Here is a 17,881-nt window from a genome sequence, read left to right as displayed (position 1 = left end):
TCATTTTAGTGGGGTAATGGAATTTAGCTCATGTTAGTTATATATTACAAGTAACACAGCTTCCACATTTATAACTGCCATTTTTCACGTTGTTTATCCACATGGGATTCTTTCTTTGTGTATCAGTTTTCATTAGCAGGGCTTTAAGGTTACGTCCCCTTTTATAGACCACTCTTGGGGGTGGGATCCCCTTAAATGGTAAAGTTGGATCCTCATTAATTAAGGGCCAGTGTTTAGTTAAAACCTTTTTAACCTTAGTTGTAACTGGTTTCTATGTTGTGAGAAAATTCACATTGTTACTATGTTAGTCATCTTTCCTGTTTTCTGCTTTATGGATTAGCGAATGTTGATCCAAGTGTTCAATTTGGCACATTGCTTCATCAATGTCTTCCTTATTATATCCCCTTTGTAGGAACTTTGTTCTTATCAGATATAATTGCTGGGTTTTCTTACTTATATCTGTATATGTTCTGTATTGATTTAATAATACCCTTTTAAAACTGTACTGGGTGATATTTATCAAATTGCAATAGTGTTTTTCTGTCTGTAGGTCTGTCTAGAAAGTATATTTCTGTTTAACTTGTTTTTATTTTAAATTTGAACAACTGTTCATACCTGTTTAATTTCTGAGTCCATACTTGAAGCTCTGACTGACTTCCTCCACAAACTATTATCAGATCGTCAATATATTGTTACTGATGCAGACTGCCCATTAGGCAATAAATGGTTTATTAGCTTCATATGCATTTCTACCAGTGTATACCGGGTATGTGTATATAATATGCAAACTCAAATGTGTATTAAGATATGAACAGAACATCAATAAAGTCATGGCATTGCTCCTTTTTAAAAAAAATATCTTCTGTTACTCAGATATAAAGATTTGAAACCTACATAAATAATGGTAACTAGCTCTGTTTCCCACTATCATATTTGTATTATTATTATCCGTTATTTGTAGAGCACCTACAGATCCTGGAGTGCTAAAGACATGGGTCTAATGTGTAAGGTGACAATTATGGTAGGCAAAGGGTTTAAGGGCCCTGCCAATAGTTTTACTGTTGTAAATTATCTCTCATTAAGGTGATCTACAAAGCAGCTAGGCTCGTAGGCTTACATGCTAAGGCAGTTCAAGGGTATAGCTAAAAGAAGGAGATGAACTAGTATAGGAAAATAATAATGTATATTTTATGCTTCCCTTAACAGTAGAGTCTTTAAGGAGTGCTTGAAAGTTTGAAAACTAGGGGAGAGTCGTGTAGAGCAAGGCAGAGAGTTCCATTAAATAGGGGCCAGTCTGGAGAAGTCTTGTAGACAGGAATGTGAGGAGATTACAAGAGAGGAGGAGAGAAGGAGGTCATGAGTGAGTGAAGGGGACAGAAGGGAGAGTATCTGGAGACTAGGTTGGAGATATAGGGTGGAGCAGTGTTATTCAGAGCTTTAAAAGTGAGTGTCAGGATTTTGTGTTTTATTCTGGCGGTTAGAGGAAGCCAGTGAAGGGACTGGCAGAGAGGTGCAGCAGATGAGGAGTGACGTATAAGGAAGATCAGCATAGCAGAGGCATTTAATATGGATTGTAATGGAAATAGATGGTAGCTTGGGAGGCCGGAGAGGATGGGGTTGCAATAGTCAAGGCGCTAAATAATGAGTGGATTAAAGTCTTAGCTGTGTCTTGTGTGAGGAAGTTGCTAATTTTGGAGATATTTTTGAGGTGGAGATGGCAGGAATTGGCCAAAGACTGGATGTAGTGAATAAAAGAGATCTGAGTCAAGTGTGACACCAATACACTGGTCATACAGGGTTTGGGGTAATTAATCCACTAGGGCCATTATAACAGGTTGCACGTAAGCAATATATGACTTAAACAATCTATTTGTTATTTTTACCACAGACAGTGGTACCATGTTATATCGTTGGTATAAATAAGTTTTTTTTTTACATTTCTTTCAGGCAGTATACTTAACTATGACATATTTGAGCAAAAAAATACTGTATATATACAGGTATATATACGCAGATATAGAATATATAATTATATCTACTTAAAATGCTTAGAACATATTCCCCTATGTGAAGAACGGAATGTGAAATATTTACACTAAATACACAGTTAAACACTTTAAAGGGACAGTATACACCAATTTCCATTAAACTGCATGTAATAGACACTACTATAGAGAATAATATGCTCAGATACTGAGCTAAACAACCAGTATAAAACCGTTTTAAAACTTACTTAGAAGCTCCCAGTTTAGCACTGTTGAAAAGGTTAGTCTGGAACAGCCACTGCAAGTGGTTCTATAGCAAAAAAAGCAAACACTCCCCCTTCCTCTACACATGAAAAGACTATTTACACAAACAGGAGCAAGCTGGAAGAGGTATACATCAGTATTTTTCTAAAACTTTGGGGCTTTGGTAGGAGTCTGAAAATCAGTGCAATGTCATTTAAAAATAGGAAAAACGATGCATAAAAAAAAAAAGCTGTATAGACTATATAAATGGATCATTTACAAAACATTTATGCAAAGAAAAATCTAGTGTATAATGTTCCTTTAATAAACAATGAGGCGCATTGTTAAAAAAAAAAAAACTAGTGCATAACTATCACGCACTAAACCGACAGCACATTAGACCAACAGTGCTAGATTACAAGTGTTGTGGTACGGCTTTGAATGTATATTACGAGTCGTGTCGATATAGCTATACCACAAGTATTTTAACTTGTAGTGCAACGTCCATCCGCACTCAAGAAAATGACCTTTTTGTGTGGGATTTTCATAGCGCCGGTATTACAGGTTGTGCGTTCAGGCTAAAAAGCTTGCGTTACAGCCTGAACGTATACCGACAAGATCCATACCGTCATCTGAGAGCAGTAGTTATGGGTTTTGCGAAATAAAAATGTTTCACAAAACTCATAACTAAACTGTTGCAAAGTACACTAACACCCATAAACTACCTATTAACCCCTAAACTGCCGCCCCCTCCTGCATCGCAAACACTATTATAAACGTATTAACCCCTAATCTACCGCCCACAGCGCAACTATTAAATAAACCTATTAACCCCTAATCTGCAGCCCACTCACATCGCCAACACTATAATAAAGCTATTAACCCCTAATCAGCCACTTCCTGACATTATACTGTATTAGTTATTAACCCCTAAACCTCCAGCCTCCCACATTGCCGCCACTAAATAAACCTATTAACCCCTAAAACTCCAGCCTCCCACATAACCGCCACTAAATAAACCCATTAACCCCTAAACCTGTGGACTCCCACATCGCAGTCACTAAATAATTCTATTAACCCCTAAACCTCCGGCCTCCCACATCGCCGTCACTAAATAAACCTATTAACCCCTAAACCTCCTGCCCCCACATCCCCGCTAATAAATAAACCTATTAACCCCTAAACCACCAGCCCCCCCACATCGCAAAACACTAAATTAAACTATTAACCCCTAAACTTACCCCCTAGCTTAAAATTAAAATAACAATATAACTATCTTAAAATAAATAAAAACTTACCTGTGAAATAAAAATAAACCTAACATTAAACTATAAATTAACCTAGCATTACTATTCTAATAAAATAAAAAAATACTACCAATAAAAAAATCTAAATTACAAATTTAAAAAACCTAACACTACGAAAAAAAATTAAAAATCTAAAATTACAAAAAATAATAAACACTAAATTACGGGGGGAAAAAAACTAAGCTTACAAAAAATAATAAGCAAAATCAACAAAAATAAAAGCAATTACACCTAATCTAATAGCCCTATAAAAAAAAAATATTTAAAGGGGCGGAGCGAGGCCAAGCTGGAAATGGCCGCAAAAGACTGAAGCTCTGAGCAGGTTAGACGAACCTTAGCCAAAAAAGAAGAGTCGGACTCCATAATAAAGGACCACTTTATGGTATATCACCTATCTACACTTGGGGGATAGGCAGATGCAAGAAAAACTCCGATGTAAAAACCGGGAGGCGTAATGCAAAGCGAAAACGCTGTGTAGGCCCAAGCCCTGACAGCCTGTAAAACCGGAGGGGCGCAGATTTGCAAGTTTCTCAGAGAGATGAAGAGTTGCATGGTTCACATTTTTAAGAGCTCTGGAGACCAAACATAAGCAACAGGTATGAATCACATTTGTTCAAAACAGTAAGCAAGGTGAAAAAGGTGCTTAAAAATCTTAACGCTGCAAATTATATGACGACCCACGTGGCACATGATAACACCGGCACTTTCAAATCCCCCATAACAGTTACTTACCTCACATATGGACTATAAAACATAAGATGTGACGAACCTATCTTCCTACCCATATATAAGCATCACTAATCAGAAATAGGCCACTGGGGATGGCCCCAAAAAGGCTCAATAAGCAGACCAAACCGAGCAAAGTATTAAAAAATCAAACACTCTCACCAGTGCCTGTAAGCAACTTTTTTCAACCTCAAGAACATTCCCATAGGGAAGCAGACAAAACTACAATGGAGATGCAGCCTAGTTCCTTGTCGGTGGCGATATCAAAAGAATATGCAGACCAGCTAAAAATGGACATTGCCAAGCTGCCTACCAAGGCTGACTTTGACGGTCTAAAAGACTTAATACAATCTGAATTGTCTTCCATGAAACATGACATAAAAGAGATAGGAAACAGGATAGAGTCCATAGAAGAAGCCCAAGATTCCACAGATAAAATAGTGGACTCATTAACAACTCACGCAAGAGAGCAAGAAGCCTATATGGAAGCTATGGATGACAAACTAGAAGACCTTGACAACAGGGGACGTAGAAACAACCTGAGGGTAAGGGGAGCACCGGAATCCATTACCCCAGCAGAAATACCGGAATACCTACAAGGGCTGTTTAAGCACTTACAGAATGACCAACAGGCTCCTGACATGGAGCTGGACAGGGCACACAGAGCCCTTCGGCCCCCTCCACCACCGAATGCACCCCCACGAGATATCATTCTGAGGTTTTTGAGGTACACAGATAAGGAGAAGATATGGCTTCAGGCTCGACAACTGAGACAAATAACATATTTAGATCACCACCTACAAATATTTCTGGACCTTAGCCCCATAACAGTGCAGAAAAGAAAAGAGGTCCGCTTTATAACTAAAATACTACAGGAAAAGAATGTGAGATATAAATGGGGATATCCCTTCTGCCTACATGTGCAACATGAAGGAAGATCAGTGTCATATAGATCACCCAAAGACCTAGAGGACCTATCTAAACTACTGGACATCTCTTTTAGTCCACCAACCACAGCTGAAGAAAGGTCAAGATTGCCAACTGCTGCAGCTTCTTTCAGCAAGCAGATGAACCACAAGCCGACCTGGTCAAAGGTTATAACGAAGAAAAGGAAGGAGAAAAGACCAAAGCCCTCTACATCGTCCAGCAGCGATCCAGGATGATTAACAGGACAATGAATTTGTGGGTGAGATAATTCTATATTGAACTTAGAGAAAAATCACATAGGACATTAAAATGTTAAGTGAAGCAAGTCATATGGACATTGTTCAACGAAAGAGAAAAGTTAACACTTGGGTTAAGTTTGTAAGGTACCTAGTTCTGATAACCAGATCTGGTAAATGGTTTATCAAATCGTTACTAAAGCATGTATATAGAGTTAAATTAAGTTTGGTTCTGTCATGATACTATGGACTCTGAAGAGACCCCTAGAAATGTTAGAAAGGTTTTAAATGGATAAGCTTTTCACCCCTTCTCTTCCCCCCCCTCCCCATAGAAATGTTTATATTGGCAAGAGGAGTCAACCAGCAATCCCCCCTAGCTGGGATTTATAGCACAAGATAGATTGTGCTCAGATTGTAATGTTTGAATTGTTTGAAATGTTTATGTTACACAAAGTGAATGCAGTTCTTTGTTTTATTGCCTTAAAAGTCTTAAGCTACTGTTTTAAAGATGCCACAGGTCAGGAGCAAATGCATGGGCGACATGATTGCCTTGAATGGAAACACTACACAATTAGGGAACAAGATAAATTCCAAGTGTTAAACAAGGTTATATTTAGACTTCTTAATGAGTCAGATGACAGAAAACACGCAGAATAGCCTTAACATCCTAACGGCAAATGCAAAAGGCCTCAATAGCCCACACAAAAGAAGCGTAGTGCTAAAAGACATAAAAGAGAAAAGGGGGGACATAGTGTTTCTACAGGAAACGCATTTTGTAAAAGGCAGGGAACCTAAGACATTTAAATTTAAATATGGTGAAACGTTCTATGCATCCAATTCTACCAAAACAAATGGGGTGGGAATCCTAATCAAAAGAAATATACCCTTCCAGCAGATCAAGGTGCATAGGGACAGGGAAGGGAGATACTTGATTGTCATAGGTAAGCTATTTAATACAGTGGTGACCATGGTCTGCACGTATGCCCCCAACACTAGACAAGATGCATACTTTAAACATTTAACTAACTTACTATTAGAAGTGTCAAAAGGTACCCTAATTCTTGGAGGGGACTTCAATCTTACACTCGACCCCTATATGGACAATTCCAACCACACTTCATCTGTCCCCAACAAAATAATTAACACAACACGACAGTGTCTAAAGGACCTCACAGTTCACGATGCATGGAGAGTGAAGTATCCAGACGCAAGAAATTACACTTTTTATTCATACCCTCATGCCCGATACTCTCGCATTGACTACATCATGCTAGACGTAGCCAGCTTAGCTAGGGTAAAGGAACTCACCATTTACCCCAGAACATGGTCGGACCATTCGATGGTAGGCTGCACTATATACTGGCCCCTAATGAATAAAATCTCACACACATGGAGAATAGATGACAATTTAATTAGGGACCCAGTCTACACATTCAAAATAGAAAAAACATTAACTGAATACTTTACACTGAACCAAGCCTCCACATCAGATAACAGGCTCTTGTGGGAAGCTCACAAATCAGTGGTCAGAGGCGAATTAATAAGCATGAAAGCTCACAAAATAAAGGAAGAAAGAATTTATCTACACAATACCCTTACTAGGCTTTCAGAGCTAGAAAAACAACACAAATATAACACTAACGATCATACATTACTGAAAGCAATAGAGGATTGTAGAGCCACGATACAAACCATTATAGATAAGGAGTGTAAGCAACACGCAATAAAATTGAGGCAAACATATTTTGAAGGTAACAACAAGAGCAGCTCACTATTCGCCAGAAAACTCAAAAGGAAAATTAATAAAACATATATTTTACAGACAAAAGACATCAAGGGGAAAGATGTATACACGACTACCCAAATAGCTGAGGCATTCAGAACATATTATGAACAACTATACAACATTAGTAAAGCTGGGGAATATCCACCACAATTGAAAAAAAGCTCACTGACACAGGAATACCTAGAGAAACTAAAGTTCCCCACACTGAGTCAGGAACAGATAGATTCACTGGATAGTCCGTTCTCTTATGAGGAAATCAAGATAGTAATAAAAGACCTCCCTACGGGGAAGGCCCCAGGACCAGACGGTTACTCAAACAGCTACTACAAACAATACAAGGACATTTTAATACCACAACTATTAGACTTGTTTAACAGCATCAGTGAGGAGAACCCATTCCTAGACACTAACCTGGAAGCCCATATAGTGGTCTTGCCTAAACCAGGCAAACCTCCAGACAGGGTGGAGAATTTCAGGCCCATTTCACTATTGAACTCGGACCTCAAAATATATGCAAAAATTCTAGCCAACCGTTTAAATCAGGTATTGCCCCAGCTTATTAAGAATGATCAAGTAGGTTTCATACAAAACAGAGAGGCCAAGGATAACACAGTTAGGGCAATACATCTCCTAGAATACACCCAGCAACAGAAATTGCCCCTGGCCCTGGTCTCAACAGACGCGGAGAAAGCGTTCGACCGCGTCTGTTGGACATTCCTCAGGGCCACATTACAAAAATTCCAACTGGGAAAAACCACCATATCAAGGATTTTCGCCCTTTACCATTCCCCGTCAGCTAGGGTCAGAGTCAATGGCCACTTGTCTAATCCATTCAGTATATCAAACGGGACCCGCCAGGGTTGCCCCCTATCCCCATTGCTGTTTGCCTGCATAGTGGAAGCCCTGGCCTTGGCAGTTAGAGACAAACCCTCAATCCAGGGACTAGAAATAGCGGGTTCTACCCACAAGATCTTATTATATGCTGATGATATTTTATTTTTCCTTACCAACCCCGCAACCTCTATACCCTCCCTTTGTGAGGAACTAGACAATTTCCAAAAAATATCCAATTTTCTCATCAATAAATCTAAGTCAGAGATGCTTTTGCTAAACCATGATCCCCCGCAATCCCAAAATATTTGTCAGATATGTCCATTCAAAAAAAGAGGGAACTCCCTAAAATACCTAGGCATATACTTAGCCCCAACAACTGAAGAAATGTTTCAACTAAACTATGTCCCCATCCAACAACAGATCATAGCAGATCTCTCAGCTTGGAGATCAAAGAATGTATCCTGGTTAGGGAGAATCACAATCCTAAAAATGAATGTCCTTCCAAGGTTATTATATATCTTCCAAACCCTGCCCATCCCCACACCCAAGAACTTCACCAATTCACTACAATCCAAACTATTAGCATATGTATGGGAAAATAGGCCAGCAAGGATCAATAAGCAACTAATGTGCATGCCAACTAAAAGAGGTGGATTGGGGGTCCCTGACTTGGAGAAGTACCGTACGGGAATATTCCTGCAAAGGATCATTGATTGGTACACGAACTTCACAACTAAGGCTTGGGTAGCACTGGAGCATGATATTGCAAATAAGACACACCTGGGGTCCCTCTGCTGGCTACCGCCAAAACAGACCTCTTTAGAACATCACCCTAACTCTATCATAGCAGAGACATTCCGGGTCTGGAACCATATTCTAATATCATACCCGAATATATCCTCAAGAACCTCCCCGCTAACACCCCTTACAAATAACACAGACTTTATACCGGGGCTGAATTTCCCCAGCAAAACCCTATCCAACAAGAGAAGAACCTTAGCGGCATATCAGTTAGGTAATGAGCATAAATTTTATAACCTAGAAGAGTTAGCAACAGAGGGAATTGACCTCTCAAAAAATTGGTTACTATTACGCCAATGCCAATCATATATAACAAAACACCCTGATCGAAGGAATTTAGTGAGGCCTATGACGGCATTTGAATCACTATGTAGAACAGACACCCCACATAAAAAGACACTAGCTATTTCTCATGCACTACTACAAATCCCACCTCATGGCTACACCCCGTATTACATAGACAGGTGGAATACAGAACTGAACCTAGACATGACACTAAGAGAGGTCTCAGAGATTTTCACGAATGTAACCAAGGTCTCCTCCTCCAGCCGGCTAATTGAACTAAATTTAAAGATAATCCAAAGATGGTACTACACACCGGCTAGGATACATAAACTCTATAGGACGGCAAGTGATACATGCTGGAGGTGTGAAAATGGCAGGGGGAACATGGCACACATCTGGTGGGATTGTACTATGATAAAGGAAGTGTGGGAAAAAGTGGCAAGGGAGACTTCAGAAATGGTGGGGGTTACGATCCCACCAGATCCTCGCATCTGGCTATTTAATATTATTCCAAGAAAAACTCAAACACAAGTGAAAAAACTAATCTTTATGGCAAGTAATGGCATGAAGACATTACTTGCAAGGCACTGGAAACAAAAATACACCCCCACAGTTGCTGATTGGATCCACACTTTCCAACACATCTTACAATTAGAGGAATATGCATACATTAAATCGAGGACAGAGGTGTCATACGGCTTAATGAAGATCATGTGGGACACATATATAGCAAATAAATTTCATAATTAGCATACGCGAACTAAGTTGTGTTTATGCTTTATTAGGAGATTGATATAGGACCTAAGGCTCCTGACAACTGTGGCAACAGAACGTTTCTAGATACTTTTTGTTAGACGCATTTCACTGCATAACTGTAAAATGTAAAAGAAAATGTTAAACGGTTTGTTGCAATTCCTTTTTTGACCTCTGTATTGTACGAATTTTATTTGACAATAAAACTGTTTATACAAAAAAAAAAAAAAAAAAAAAAAAAAAAAATATTTAAATCTTCTATGTGAACGTTGGAATGTTAAGTATTAATACTCAAAACACAATAAAACACATTAAAAATGGTTAAAATGAAATGCCATGTCTGGAAAGGGCTCTAAAGTGTATGTATATCTGTATATATTCTAGTATATAACTGTTTATATATGTAGGTACATACATATTTACAAATATAAAAACACATAAATCCACGTACAGTATATATACACACACACACACACACATATATATATATATATATATATATATATATACACATACACATATTTAGACACACACATATATATATATTATATATAAAAAAATTATTAATATTTGTATGAAATATGTTTATCAGAAAGTGTATATATGAGTCAATGTGGACAATTTATCAATGTCTGGTGGACATGATATGCTGTAGGGTATCATGTCCGCCAGACATCGCTGAATTCCGACAGCATACAGCATACACTGTCGGCATTTAACATTGCACAAGCAGTTCTAGTGAACTGCTTGTGCAATGCAGGTGTCAATCAACCCGATCATATGCGATCGGGCGGATTGATGTTCGCAGCCTGAGAGGCGGTGGACGAGTTAAGGAGCAATGGTCTTAGGACCGCTGCTTCTTAACTCCTGTTTCTGGCAAGCCTGAAGGCTCACGCGGAAACAGGGGTATTCAGGGCCATTTGGCCCTTGATAATTCGGCCCCTAATAGTTAATTTTAATGTGTTTTTTTATGCTTTTGATGAGCATTGGTTTTTAACCCTTACACTTTATGCTAAATCTTCAGGTGCGCTAATCTGTTGAATGTAAATTTTGTTTGTGCTTGAGCGCATTTACTTTCAATGTGTAATATGCACGCTAGTTAGCACGGTCGCGATATTGCTAAAAATGTCAGGTTATACATGTGAAACATCGTATTACTTTTTATTATCATGCTAAAGAACCATACATGAGGAATTTTCGTTAACCAATCAGGATTATTTATTTTTAAATATAAAAGTAAATCTTTTAGAAGGAACACACCATATTGAAAAATAAGGCACAGAGACCAGTTGCTGCTCTCCAAAGGAAAATGAAGAATAAAAATTATTGAAAAGAAAAATTTAAGGATCAGCTTTATATATAAAATCACCAACCTTAACAAAATTTACATATTTGCATTTTGTGTTTATTTATGTTTCTTTTTGTTCTATGTATTCTATTAGCACTAATAGAACATATTCCAAATACACCTTTAATGATTTTGATAATTACACTTGAAATTCAGGGCAATGAATACTATAAACACAGTAAATTTCTCATTGTAAACACACATTATAATTCTATATATACTATATCAATATTTATTTATTTTTATTATTTTTTTTTTTTTATGCTTTGAGACCTGCATATAATTTAAAGGGATATTATAATCCAAGAATTACATGTTCTCATTTGTTAGGGATTTGTTTTTTACATTACTGACAATAGATACCATAGACCAGATTGAATGTAAAGTGATAGTGATTGAGCTTGCAATCAGAAATTCCCAGTCTGGAATTACGTGTTGGTTAACTTGTTAATGTATTTTAATGTGCCCAGTACATAAATAGCATGCAAACAGTCACCGTGCTTTCATTACAAATTGTCAGTAACATTTTGCACTGGCATATAATATGAAATACTGCTTTCTCTTAAAGGGACAATAAACACTTTGAGATGGTAATATAAAAATAACTTGTATACATAAAAAAAACTCTACTTTCTCAATCTAGCTACACCCTAAAATAACATTAGTTCCTCCAAACTGATGTCGAAAATAAAGATATATTGAAACAGTATAGGGGAGCGCTAAAAGCTGGTTGCAATACGTAGAATGCTATTTATTAGCTATATATGAACACGAATAACATATGGGCGCATAAATACGTGCAGATGTAAATAAAGACCCACTTTTTATTTTCTCCCCAAAATCCATAAAAATCTCAATAAACCCCCTGGACGTCCAATCATATCAGGCATAGGATCACTGACTTCAAACCTCTCCCAATATGTTGATTTTTTTTCTGCAAAATTATATTACTACACTGTCTTCTTACCTAAAAGACTCCACCCAGTTACTTAATATTTTAAAAACCATTGTATGGAAAGAAAATTATCTACTAGTGACATGTGACGTCAACTCATTGTACACAAACATAGATCACATTAAAGGTTTAGAAGCAACAAAATATTTTCTAGATCAGGATTTAAACTTAAATAAAGAACAAAATAGATTCTTATTAAACTGTATTGCATTTAAATTCTATAATAACTCTTTTCTCTTCAATGGAGATATGTTTCTACAACTCATAGGTACAGCGATGGGCACAAGGTTCGCACCTAGTTACGCCAATCTCGTTATGGGATACTTTATGGGATATTAATTGAAGGAGGATACTGGGGGGGGGGGGCAACCTTGTGCATTACTATCGCTACATAGATGACATATTTATCATCTGGAAAGGGGAATCTGAATTATTAGAATTATTTATAGATGACATGAACACCAACACATTTGGTCTAAGATTCACACATGAATTTAGTGCAAAATACTATCCACTATTTGGATCTTGAAATTGGGATAAAAGGAAACAACATCAAAACCAGAACCTTTTTTAAAGCAACAGACACAAACAATTATATTCACAACGCCAGCTGCCATTTGAAAAAATGGAAAACTAACATCCCTAAAGGACAATTCCTCTCCGGATTAGAAAAAACTGTTCAGATATTTATCAATTTTCAGAACAATCAGAAATATTATCACAAAGATTTGAAGAAAAATGTCATGATTCCCAAATCATAGAGAGGGCCAAACTAGAAGTCCAAACATTGGATAGAGACTCCATTTTAAAACCCAAACCAAAATACAAACATAGTTATAATACAGAAAACACCCTTTTTATACCATTTGTGACACAATATAGTTCACCAACACCATGAAATTAAAACAATTCTCACAAAACACTGGCATTTTATTAAAAAAGATCAAATTCTGGGACAAAAAATAAAAAATTATCCAGATATCATTTAAAAAAAAGCAAGAAATCTCGAGTATAAAAATGGAAATAAGAAAAACCTTCTGGATAGTAATTTTAGAAAAGAAAAATTAGAAGGCTTTTTTCCATGCATTTCCTGCAAATCCAGTACTAAAATAAAAAACATTAAATCCAATAACAATGATTATTACACAAAAATAAAAGATATTATACGTTGTTCCGACAAAAATATAATATTTTTGCTAACAAGATGACAATTTTAATGCTATTAAAACTTTTATGTTGCATGCCAACATTTTGCTACACCATTCTTAACAGCTCATACCATATATTCTATGCATATTAATAAAACATTTTTATCTCCCTTTTTCATTGGTAAATTATAATTAGTAATTGATAGTCTATGGCCCCATTTATCAAAGTTTCAAGATTTAGACAATCAGTGGTTCCAATATGTCCCCTGAACCACATTGCTGCGATTACACATTGACTTTAAAATTTATCAAAAATAAGGCTTAAAGGGACAGTCTAGTCCAAAATAAACTTTCATGATTCACATAGGGCATGTAATTGTAAACAACTTTCCAATTTATTTTATCACCAATATTGATTTGTTCTCTTGGTATTCTTAGTCGAAAACTAAACCTGGGAGGTTCATATGCTAATTTCTAAGCCCTTGAAGACCGTCTCTTCTCTATCTTCTAAAACAATACAAATTCTGGTGTAGACTGTCCTATAAATACGCTCACGCCAACAAAGCCGCAAGGATCAGGAGTCTGTTGATAACTTTAAAGCATCCATGATGTAAATACTTCAATTTATCATCCGTTCAATAAAAAAAGATACAATATGAATCACATGATGCATTTCATCCCTACTTTTACTTAGCTCTACCCTTTTCTGCATTTCAAAATGGTATTATACAGTGAGGCAAAAAAGTATTTAGTCAGCCACCTATTGTGCAAGTTCTCCCACTTAAGAAGATGCGAGAGGCCTGTAATTTTCATCATAGGTATACCTCAACTATGAGAGACAAAATGTGGAAACAAATCCAGACAATCACGTTGTCTGATATGGAAATAATTTATTTGCATATTATGGTGGAAAATTAGTATTTGGTCACCTACAAACAAGCAAGATTTCTGGCTCTAGCAGACCTGTATCTTCGTCTTTAATAGGCTACTCTGTCCTCCACTCATTACCTGTATTAATGTAATGGCACCTGTTTGAACTTGTTATCAGTATAAAAAACACATAATTTTTGATAAAACACCATTTCACCTTTCACTTTTTAACACATTTTGATTTTATTTATACACTCAATTAACCTTAGAGATACAAATGTATCCTTTAGGTCTCCTAATATTTATATGTATATATATATATATATATATATATATATATATATATATATAAACCGATGAGTCAGAATGTACTTTTTACATTTTGTACAAAAAAGAACAATTCACTTAGAAACTCAATTATATATAAATTAACTTTTTAAAGTAAACAATTTTTCTAGAATCAAGCACATTTTCATACAATAGATTCTAATACACTTCATAAGCACATAGTCGAATAAATAGTCTCTCTCTTTATATTAAATAACTGAACTCATAAGATGAAATTGTGTCACACATTTCCAGAACTAATGCATTTAGGAGGGAAAAAAAGTTCCAATGATAGATGTGTTATATATATAGATTTTATTTGTTAAACTGTCAAAAATGTGTTTTATTACATATCAAAGTTTTGGGATATCAAGTATAATTAATGTATAATGGTTCCTTCCAAATATGCATGTGCAAATGTCTACGAACTATTAACAAATGATAACATATGTTATTATCAACACCTGCCGAAAAACATTCCTTTTGGTTATTATAAAATCAACCTAACCAATAAGAAAAACCCTAACTTCATATAAGAATAGAATTGACAGGTAATGGGCATCTTCATAAAGGCTCCAGGCAAAACGCGTAGATCTATACTCATTACAGGAATTGAGATAAGATCGCCTCTAAACTGCTTGGATTTGGATAATTGTTGTACCTCTCTTCATTTGAAGCTACGATAGTAGCTAGTGGAGAGAAGGGAACCTTTTCATTCTTCGGTTGGTATTACAGCTATTACTAATAGCAGGACACACATTATTATCACTGAGACTGGCTGAGAACAGCCTGAATTTATCTAATCACTAGATTTCTACATTCTACAAAAAACGGCATATAAGGACTGTGTCATCACCTCTATTCTTATAAGAACTGCCTGGACACTCAACATCGGATATACCGATATTTTTGTTGGATACATAAGGGCTTACTGCTATTGCCCTATCAGTGTTCACCATCAAGCGTCATCATCATCAGTGAATGGTCACTACACGTGACCCAGAAGTCAAGTAAGAATAAAGGCTCACTACAACGGATCCAAATCACAGAGTTTGAAATACAGTTACACTCTGCAACGGATCATTTGTTCAAACACAGTTTCGAAGATAAGGACTACCATAAAGGTAAATCCATAACGGCTTTTATATTCAAACAGGATTGTTTAACGCATTGCCATTTGGCTAAAAATACTTGAAACAATATCTGGATTAAAAGTATCATTATCTTAACACCACTTTTATTCAAAGTTTTTTTTATCCACTGCAGTGAGATACAATAGCCATGTATTTTTTCTCCCTTTTTTAAGCTTGGGCATACCATTTTAAGCACGTCCTTAAAGGGACAGTCTACACTAAAATTATTCTTATTTAAAAAGATAGATAATCCCTTTATTACCCATTCCCCGTTTTTGCATAACCATCACAGTTATATTAATATACTTTTTACCTCTGTGATTACCTTGTATCTAAGCCTTTGCAGACAGCCTCCTTATCTAAGTGCCTTTGACAGACATGCAGTGTAGTCAATCAGTGAAGACTCCTAAATAACTACACGGGAGTGAGCACAATGTTATCTATATGACACATGTGAACTAGCACAGTCTAACTGTGAAAAACTTTCAAAATGCTCTGAGCTAAGAGGCGGTTTTCAACTGTTTAGAAATCAGTTTGAGCCTAGCTAGGTTTAGCTTTTCAAAAATACCACCAAGGGAAGAAAGCAAATTTGATGATAAAAGTAAATAGGAAAGTTGTTTAAAATTGCATGCTCTATCTGAATCATGAAAGTTTAGTTTTGACTTTACTGTCCCTTTAATTATTGTAACAAATAGATCAATATTGTTACATTAGACAGTTAGTTAGATAGAATTGCACAAAAGTGTTGTTTTTTAATCATTGTTGTTATTGTATCATTGTTGCTATAGCGTTCATGTCTATATATTTAGACACCTATATATGTTTTTAACTTATCACTTATTTTTAGTAATAGTAACACACATATATACATGTATTCTGGTTTGGTTACATCCCCCACGCTATAACAATTAACCATTGGGTCTTTATTTACATCTGCACTTATTTATGCGCCCATATATTATTTGTGTTCATATATAGCTAATAAATAGTATTCTACGTATTACAACAAGCTTTTAGCTCTCCCCTATACTGTCTCAATATACCTATTTATAATTGGCTACAGCAGAGAAAGTAACCTAAGTTACAACATGTTAGCTCCCATTGTTTTATAGACAATAACACTTTATACTTATTTTGTCAATATTTAAACAACCAATGAAACTTTAAAAAATAAATTTAAACGTTTTTCACAGACTAATCTTTTATTTGAATGCATCATTCTATCTAGCAATTATTTCAGACAGATTACGAGTGGAGCACTATTTAGTAAACTTTTTGCATGTGTCGGGTTATGCTCGTATTACAAGTTTTTCGACATCCGCCCTGCAAATGAAAACAGTATGGATTGCACACAAGCAATATTAGTGTTACATTTTTCTGCTTGACTGTTAAATATATATATATATATATATATATAAATTAAAATCAAATTAAATCTATTGCTCTTTAAAAGAAATAAAATCCAACAACAGTCATACAAATGTGTATATGTATTCAAATTGTTTGTAAGTAAGATGATACAAAGATGCTACATGTGGTAGGATGTGTTTTTACTATAAATACAATGACATTCTAAGCAACCAAGTCTCAAATGATCACAAGGTTGTAATTGACTGAGTCTCAAGACAATATACGCCTTCTCCCAAAGAACAATATATCACATACCTGCTTGAGTTAAATAGTTAACTGTGGAATCAGTTCATACAGATGAAGAAATTAAATTAAAAATTGAATTCCTGCAAAATGTTTAATTACGTAAAAAGAGAAACAGCCTAGCAATGCTCTTTTATCATTTTGACTGCTTTTGCTGTAATTTAAATCCGAAAATTGTTGTTTTTACACTTATAAACAACACACAGGAGGTTTTAAGGGCTGCGTCCCTTGGACTGAGAAGCAAATACATTTTTGCTAACAAGATGACAATTTTAATGCTATTAAAACTTTTATGTTGCATGCCTACATTTTGCTACACCATTCTTAACAGCTCATACCATATATACTATGCATATTAATAAAACATTTTTATGTCCCTTTATCATTGGTAAATTATAATTAGTAATTGATAGTCTATGGCCCCATTTATCAAAGTTTCAACATTTAGACAATCAGTGGTTCCAATATGTCCCCTTAACCTCATTGCTGCGATTACACATTGACTTTAAAATTTATCAAAAATAAGGCTTAAAGGGACAGTCTAGTCCAAAATAAACTTTCATG

This window comes from Bombina bombina, chromosome 2 (genome assembly GCF_027579735.1).
Source record: "Bombina bombina isolate aBomBom1 chromosome 2, aBomBom1.pri, whole genome shotgun sequence".
Taxonomy (NCBI): domain Eukaryota; kingdom Metazoa; phylum Chordata; class Amphibia; order Anura; family Bombinatoridae; genus Bombina; species Bombina bombina.
The sequence above is the reverse complement of the archived record's forward strand: the minus strand, read 5'-3'. Positions refer to the sequence as shown.